The sequence below is a fragment of the Bubalus kerabau genome, chromosome 2, assembly GCF_029407905.1.
Source record: "Bubalus kerabau isolate K-KA32 ecotype Philippines breed swamp buffalo chromosome 2, PCC_UOA_SB_1v2, whole genome shotgun sequence".
NCBI classification, from domain to species: Eukaryota; Metazoa; Chordata; class Mammalia; order Artiodactyla; family Bovidae; genus Bubalus; species Bubalus kerabau.
In genome coordinates, this window is record NC_073625.1 from 157,248,517 (window position 1) to 157,258,095 (window position 9,579).

Consider the following 9,579-nt stretch of genomic DNA (forward strand, 5'->3'; position numbering starts at 1 on the left):
AGACTCAGAGGTGAGCAGAACGTTTCAAGCCACTTTTCCCAAAGAGGTGGTTGAGAAGCTGAAGAGAACTTTTGACAGCCTAGCAGGGATCGAGGTATAAAAACTGAAGTTCAGGGAAGGTCAAGAGGAAAGACGCCAGGTTTGGGGTTGGGACCCAAAGGACTACATGGGGAGTGAGGGTAAACCAGAAATAGACCAGCCCTCCTAGCTTCAAATCCTCTCAGGTTCTGCAATTGGATTAAAATGATCTAGGATTGCTAGTGGCCTAACCTCGTGCCAGAAGCAAACATAAATCCTCCTTGGAGAAAGATAATATTATTGTAGGCCTCAAACTATTTTTACAATTATCTAAATGCAATATCTGGCACTCAACTAAAAGCAACCAGATAAGCATTCCAAACTAATGGGATATGTCAAAGGACACAGAAGCCAGATTTAAAGGTTCTCCTACTGGCCAAAACAGGGCAATTTGAATTCTAAAAATAATGATGGCATTTCATTATAATATATTGAATGAAAAAGAATCCATGAGTCAATCAAAACACTCAAAAAAAGAAAAAAAAAGGAGGGAGTGAAGGCAGGGTACAGAGGAGGAGGGAAAGCTCTTCTTTACAGAAGGGTTCCAGGTAATAAATGTAGATGGATTGACAGGATTAGAAAATCATCATTTCATAACAACTAATATAATAATTGACAAGGAAAGATCATCAATGGATGTTAACACTACTGGGTGAAAGGTTGGAAGATAAAACATTCACATAGTCTCAAGTATCTCCTTGTACATTGATAGAAAGAAAAAGTCAAAGTGTTAGTCGCTCAGCTGTGTCCAACTCTTTTTGACTACATGGACTGTAGCCACTAGGCTCCTCTGTCCATGGAATTCTCCAGACGGGAATACTGGAGTGGATTTCCATTCCCTTCTCTAGGGGACCTTTCTGACCTAGGGATCAAACTTCGGTCTCCTGCATTGCAGGCAGATTCTTTACTGTCTGAGCCACCGGGGAAGCCCAAACATTACTCATTAATAACTAAAGGAAAGATGGGATTTCCCTGATGGTCCTGTGGTTAAGAATCTGCCTTGCAATGCAGAAGAGTTGGGTTCTAAACTTGGGTTCCCTTGTTGGGAAACTAAGATTCCTCATGCTTCGGAGCAGCACACTCCACACCTATAGAGTCCACACAAGGCAACAAAAGATCCCAGATGACGTAACTAAGACCTAATGCAGCCAAATAAATAGTTTTTAAAAATAAGTAAAGAAGTAATCTGACCATTAAAGAAATCACACACCAGCTTAACCCAATGGTCAAACTTAAATGACTGCTAACAGACATTATAAACCTTCTGATATGATGAACAAAAGAAGACAAACCATCATCTATGCAGTATTCTTGTCAAATATATTGAATTTTGATTAATGTGTAAGGCATGTGTTTGGAGCTTTAGATGAATGAGACCTTAAAATAAAACTTTGTCTTCTCTGAATTCAAGTTTATAAATAGTTCATGAGATAAGCCATCCATGAAAATTATAAGAATTACTTTCTTTGCCGAGGGTAAAACAGCAATATCACAAAGATCCTCTGCAAATGCCCAACTGATCATCCAAGACTCTAGCTCTCTCCTATATGAACTTATCAATAGAAAGTGTTAACACTCTGAAAGCAGTGCTTTAATGAAGACAGAGTTTGATATGGAAATCTCTAGTTCACCTACTGAGCTATATGGCAATTTAACTGAACAAAAAATTAGAGATTCTATTATGCCTTGGCAACTGGCTGGGCGCTGAACATATTTCTCAAAAGGCAAACTCTCCTCTGGGAGATGTGTCTTTTTTAAACTGCTGGTAGTCATTTCAAGTTTAGTGAAAGACTTTTCAGTCTTTTCTGGAGAGTGCATTTTGACTGGAATGTGCAGGCATTTGAGCACCCAAGGAGTTAAAAGAGGAACTGCCCTAGAAACAATAGAATGAAGGAAGTGCATGATGGAATTTCAGTCCTTCTTAAGAATGTGTGGGAGGGTTGAGGGAGGTAGTTGTAGAATAGTTTGGTTTTGTTTTTTAGAGAGAAGAGGATTGGTTAGTTACTTGGTTAAGGAGAAAGAAAGGAATATAAAGAAGAGAAGGACATTACAGAAATGTCAGCATACCTTCCCACAGCTACCAGGGGCCTGGATGGGAAGTGGGAGTATGGCAGGTGGAGGAAACAATTTCTAGAACATAAATGTCTTAATCTAAGCATGAGAGAATAATCACACAAATAGTGGGACACTCTGCAGAACTCATTAAAGAATAGCAGTGTTATGAGAGGAAAAGAAAACAAAAACAGCAGAACTATTCTAGGTTAAAGGAAACTAAAGGCCATGTCTGAGCTTTATATAGACATTGGATATTAAAAAATGCTGCAAAGAATATTATTCAGACAGTTGAATATGTAATGAATATTAGATATGTTATTAATCAAACTTCTTGAGAGTGGTAAGAGAGGTATTGTGATTATGTAGAAGAATGTCCTTGTTCTTAAGAGACAGAAATACATGTTGAAATATTTACGGGATGAAGCATCATGACATCAAATGGCTCAGGCAAAAAAAAAAAAAAAATGTATACATATATGCAGTCCTCATCTTGCCTGGTAGTGTAAAACTCAAAAATGACCACGTTAAAAAAAAAAAGACTGGTGGCATAGTGGATAAAAATCCACCGGCCAATGCAAAGGGACATGGGTGTGATCCCTGGTCCAGGATTATTCCACATGCCATACAGCAACTAAGCCCATGTGCCGTGACTACTGAAGGCCACATACCCTAGAACCGTGCTCTGCCACAAAAGAAGCCACTGCAGTGAGAAGCCCTCACACTGCAATGAAGAGTAGCCCATGCTCACTGCAACTAGAGAAAGCCTGCACAGTGCAACCAAAAATAAAAACAATAAAAAAATAAATGACTGTGTAAAGTGAAACTGTGCACAATTATTTTTAATGATCAGTGGGAGAAATTATCACTGTTCTATGACCTTTAAACAGTTATATCAAAACACTATAAACTCTTATGTTCAGTTATAAATGTAGGAAAAGAAAAATTAGTAAAACTAATTTTTGTTTTGGAGAAGGAAATCGCAACCCACTCCAGCACTCTTGCCTGGAAAATCCCATGGACAAAGGAGCCTGGTATGCTACAGTCCATGGGGTCACAAAGAGTCAACATGACTGAGCGACTTCACTTTCAATTTTTGTTTAGTATGATATCATTCAGTTGCTAAGTCGTGTCTAACTCTGCAACCCCATGAACTGCAGCACACCAGGCTCCTCTGTCCACTACTATCTCCTGGAGTTTGCTCAAATTCATATCCACTGAGCTGGTGATGATATCTAACCATCTTAGCCTCTGCTGCCCCCTTCTCCTTTCGCCTTCAATCTTTTCCAGCATCAGGGTCTTTTCCAATAAGATGGCTCTTTGCATCAGGTGGCCAAAGTTATTGGAGCTTCAGCTTCAGCATCAGTCCTTCCAATTAACATTTAGGGTTGATTTCCTTTAGGATTGACTATTTGATCTCCTTGCAGTCCAAGAGATTCTCAAGAGTCTTCTCCAACACCACAGTTCAAAAGCATCAATTCTTTGGCATTTAGTCTTCTTTATGGACCAACTCTCATTATCCATACATGACTACTGGAAAAACCATAGCTTTGACTGTACAGACCTTTGTTGGCAAAGTGATGTCTCTACTTTTTAATATGCCGTCTATGTTTGTCACAGCTTTCCTTTCCAGGGGCAAGTATCTCTTAATTTCATGGCTGCAGTCACCATCCACAGTGATTCGAGAGCCCAAGAAAATAAAATCTGTCACTGCTTCCACTTTTTCCCCTTCTATCTGCCATGAAGTGGTACTGTAGTTTAAAACACTAGAAATATCGAGGATTAAAGTATTTTATTTCTTCATAAAAAACTGAAGAGTACTTTGAACAGTTCTTCTGATCATGTAACTATATGGAATCTTCTCTATGCCTTTCAAGTTGTCATACTCCGAAGTTTGAGTCAGCTTGCCGCCTTTCATCCCTTTCACTTACAATGTTGTGAAATATCTCCAAATGCTCCTATAATGTGAAGTTTTTGATAATGTCACTTCCCTGGGACATCGTCATCCTTTGTATCACAACCACTTTCCTCATTAATCTTGATAGATTTGCCTTCACTGAGTTCCTCTGGCTGCATTTCCAGAGCATATCTAATGGTAGCAGTGGCAATATTCCCAGTTAAGTCTTGCATAACTCCATATATGTTTGATTTGAATTTCACTTTCAGCATTATTATTTTTAATTTCTTTCCTGCATTTTCATCTTTTTTGGTCAATACCCTTTTTATAAAATGTCATGTGAATGTATCACTGAGAGGCAAGGAAGCAATACAATTGTACGCTGTGCTATCTCTGCATGAACTGAGTAACAGATGTGTAGTGACCATTCTAACAGATTTGAAAGACGTGTCATGATTGGTCACTGTCACTGGGCATTACAAGCATCTGTTAATTATGTAGCTATTTGAAGACTGAAGCTCTGGCAGTGAAGTTTGTACTTTACACAATTACAGTTAGTATACCATGGTGGAGGAGCCTGGTAGGCTGTAGTCCATGGGGTCGCTAAGAGTCGGACACGACTGAGCGATTTCCCTTTCACTTTTCACTTTCATGCATTGGAGAAGGAAATGGCAACCCACTCCAGTGTTCTTGCCTGGAGAATCCCAAGGACGGGGGAGCCTGGTGGGCTTCCGTCTATGAGGTCGCACAGAGCAGACACAACTGAAGCAACTTAGCAGCAGCAGCATACCATGGTACTTGAAATTTGAATCATGTCATTGTGTAACTGCCTCTCTCTGTGTGTGTACACCTATTTATGTGTGTGAGTCTCAATAAAAGATACATAGATACCCATTGCACTATTCTGGCAGCTTTCTGTAATTTTGTCATAATAAAAGTTGGAGCAAGACAGGGGGAAAGAAGCAGGTCGTGGAGGAAACAACGAAATAAAAAAATGTAGAGAAACAATAGGCAACAAAAACAGACAAACAGGGAATCCAGAGAATGGAAAAGGCTGTGGAATTAGGCTGCTTCAGTTTGAATCCCACTTTACCCATCAGCTGTATGATCTGGGACAAGTTATGTATGCTCTGAATTGATTTCCTCTTAAAAAAATGGAGTTAAAAATGCTACCTACTTCACCTGGTAATATGATGACTAAATAAGTTGTATATGGACTTCCCAGTTGGTCCAGTGGTTAAGAATCTGCCTGCCAATGCAGGGGACACAGGTTTGACCCATGGACTGGGAAGAATCCACATGCCTTGGATCAGCTGGGCCTGTGGGCCACAACCACTGCCCCTGCGCACCCTAGACATAGGCATGGCAACAAGAGATGCCACCACATTGAGAAGCCAGCACACAGCCAGTAGAGAAAGCCCAAAGTGAAGTGAAAGTGAAGCAGCTCAGTCGTGTCCAACTCTTTGTGACCCCATGGACTGTACCTACCGGGTTCCTCTGTCCATGGAATTTTCCAGGCAAGAGTACTGGAGTGGGGTGCCATTTTCAGAGAAAGCCCAAGCGCAGTCATAAAGACCCAGTGCAGCCAAAAATAAAGAAATACATACATTTTTAAAAGTAAATAAATAGGTTACATATATAAAGTACTTAGCACAATAGTGATACACAGTAATTACTTTGTAAGTATAAGCTATTGCAGGTTTGTTAATCTAGGGGAGACTTTAATACATCCAGATACCATAGGAATCCAGATTGAAGAAGGGATAATGGATATGGTTCCTAAGAAGGTGAGAGGGAATGAGATCTGAAGAAGAAACAGAGGCACTGGTCTTGGGCCAAAGTATGAATACCTCTATTTTAACAGAAGGGACAGAGAATACCACGGGTGCCGATGTAAGTTGGGTGGTAAATATGCTAGGGAGAAGGTGTTACAGTATAATGACTTCTGTTTTCTCTAAGAAATAAAAGATAAGATATTTTCTGAGAGTGAGCAGCAAGGCAGGAGTTTAGAGATTGAAGAGAGTGGAGAAGATCTGAAATGGCCTTTGCAGAGAATAAGAGAGCCAATTGGCCAAAGAAATATAACAGCATTGTTAGCAGTGAGGGCCCAGAGCTCAGTTCAGTTCAGTTGCTCAGTCGTGTCCGACTTTTCGCAACCCCATGGACCACAGCACGCCAGGTCTCCCTGTCCATCACCAACTCCCAGAGTTAAGGAGACAAGGGAATTTCAGGTATTGGCAAGAGGATTACTGAAAGTACAAACCATGAAATCTAACCTGGGAAGGAGGGAGGCAGGACAAGTCCTGTGGTGAAAGTGAAGGGAACCATGGAACAAGGAAAGGTCCCCTTAAGATCAAGGAATGGGCCCAGTGAAAATTGTTTAACAAACAAACTAGCCATTTCCTAAATTAGGGAGCAGTGCTGTATGTAAACAGGATGTTCAGTAGGGGCTCTTTCTGTTTTCCTTTTGGCTGAAGCCCTAAAGATCGAGAAGAAAACAATAGGTGCTATAATGAGGGGCTATATCACCAACGCAGGACTTGTAAAGGGGGGTCAAACTGGTCTTGTGACCTTAAATCCACTCAACTGGAGTATGTATAAGCACAGGGGTTGAAAAATTGGGAGACATTTTCTTTTAAGAATTGGAATACCTTGGCTCTTTCTTCTCCCCTCTCGTAGGCGAAGGGAATGGTTCTCCTCTCTTCTCAAACCAAGTGAGAGAGAGAATTTAAGAAAGCACCTGAAGAGCTTACAACATGCCTCCTTCAGTTTGTAGAGTGTAAGGACTGGTAAGAGAAGCTCTGGCCAAATGGGAGGTGGTGGGGGCCATTGGGCTGTACTGGGAGCCCATCTCCCAGCAGTGGGCCAGAGGTGGGGGAGTATTGTTCCTGGACCAGATGTGGGCCTGTGGGAAGAGGCAGTCTGGAGCTATCTCAGATTTCAAGATGGGCTAGAGGGAGTGGCCACCAGATGGCCTGGGGGTGAGGAAGGAATTGTAGGAAGCCAGTAGGAGGCAAGAGACATTGCTTTCACACTTTAGTGTGATAGTGCTGAGGAGGTCCACAGTGTGGCTGTGGGAGGGGCTGGCTTGAAAGGCCTGGACTAGAAGGTCACTGAGGGTGAAGAGGTTAAGATAGGAAAGGTCTGGTTGTTAGCTGAGTCTTCTTTCTGGTTGTTAGCTGAGTCTTCTTTGTGGACGATGACGCATCCACAATGTTGGCAAAGATTGGGGTAGAAAGACTGCAAGCCATATATGCCCAAGGCCAGAGGTTCTCAGACTTGAGGGCACCATTTAGAAGATACAGAGGTGGGCTTATTGAAATAAGATAGAGACTGGATATCTGTTTATTTTTACCAAGTTCCCAGGTGATCTGGAATATCTAGCAGAGTCTGACAACCACTGCCCAAAATTTAGTGCAAAGAACAGAAAATTGTTCAGTACATAACAGTTTCTACCAGAAGAAAGGAAGAGAAGGCAATTTACCTAACAGAGGCCCTTAGAAGCAATTTTTTGTTAAAAAAGGGTAGGAAAGTAGTGGTCTACTTCCACTTCCACTTCCAACATTAGCCTTCCAATGCATTACCCATAACTATCACTTTTCTTTCCTCCTCCCTTCCCTCTCCCTGTCTTCCTTCCTGTGAACATGAGCATTTTGGGATGAATTATGTCTCCTTAAAAAAAAAAAAAAAAAAAAAAGATGGGTTGAAGTCTTTATCCCTAGTAAGTTAGGCTGTGAACTTAATTGGAAATAGGACCACAAAAATTTGGAAATAGATATAATTAGTTAAGATGAGATCATACTGGAGAAGGGTGGGCCCTAATTCAATACAATAGTGTCCTTGAAAGATACAGCCACAGGCAAACCCAGAACGCACTTAGTGATGAAGGCAGAGACTAGTTATGCAGCTATAATCCAATAAATGCCAAAGGTCACTAGCCAACCACTGGAAGCTAGAAAGAAGCAAAGAAGACTTCCTCTGCAGGTTTCAGAAGAGAGCAGGGTCCTGCTGACATCTTGATTTGGGGCTCCTAGCCTTCAAAACTGGGAGACAATACATCTCTGTTGTTTTAAGCCACCCATTTGTGGTACTTTGTTATGATCACCCTCGGACACTACTACAATAATGAATACAATGAGATAGTCCTTTCTTGATGCACCATAAATCATCTATCTCTATTACATTCTGCCCATTTTGCATCCCTGTCTCCTTTTCATTGAACTTCCCTTGTAGCTCTGTGAGTCAAGAATCTGCCTGTGATTCAAGAAACCCAGGTTCAATTCCTGTGTTGGGAGATCCCCTGGAGAAGGAAATGGCAACCCACTTCAGTATTCTTGCCTGGGAAAACCCATGGATAGAGGAGCCTGACTGGCTATAGTGCACTGGATTGCACGAGTCAGACATGACTGAGAGACACCACCACCACCACCACGGTCTCTCTCAGGACACTGAGAACTCATGTGTAAGTCAAAGGATGTCCTAAGAACAAGAAAAAGTTCGCTACTTGACACGCTTAAGCTGAAATACAATACACTTCGTGTTCTTGATGAAACAGTCAGCCTCCACACTGGCTTCTGCACTTAGTATTGACAAATGAGTCATTTCATGTAAGAAGGGTAGCTTATGTGAGTAGGTGGGTGTTAAAGTTATTTTGAAAAAAGGAAAAGAAGCCTGTAAAATATACCTGCATGCAATTCTCACAAGAAAGAGTTCCCATGAGGAATCTTAAAACATAGTCTAAACCAAAGCGTTGAGAAAAGTTCTCAGCAATCATACATAATGGGCTCCACTTCCAAAAATCCTCCCACTTTCTCTAATTTTGATAGCTATTCTCTCCTTCGCAACACTGAAAGAAAGTCTTGGGCCACTGAATGGCTCGAGAGGCCACACTTACTGACTAAAAAAAAGAGAAAGAGCCTGATTTATTTAGCAAAGACTACAGAAACTAAGCAGAAGTAAGGGTACCACTCAGAGCAGGAACAGAGAGAGACAGCTAATCTCATTCAGCTATCTCCAACCTCCCACGATCATGCCTCTGACATGTCAGATCAATATGTATCTTGTGGCCCAGAAATGCTACTTCTAGAAATTTCACTTACAGGAAAAAAAAAAAATGAAGGGTCACAGAAAGGACTAGGGTGGCATATGGAGAGAGGAAGGAGCCAGTGGTTACTAGCTGAGTTCAGCGATAGTCTCCCAAGACTTATGTCTAGAAGAGAAATAAGATGCTAAGTCTCCTATATAACATCAGAACCTTGAACATGGACTGTATAAGGGGACAGTTCAGTTCAGTCGCTCAGTCGTGTCTGACTCTTTGCAACCCCATGAATCGCAGCACGCCAGGCCTCCCTGTCCATCACCAACTCCCGGAGTTCACTCAGACTCATGTCCATCGAGTCAGTGATGCCATCCAGCCATCTCATCCTCTGTCGTCCCCTTCTCCTCCTGCCCCCAATCCCTCCCAGCATCAGAGTCTTTTCCAATGAGTCAACTCTTCAGATGACGTTGCCAAAATACTGGAGTTTCAGCTTTAGGATCATTCCCTCCAAAGA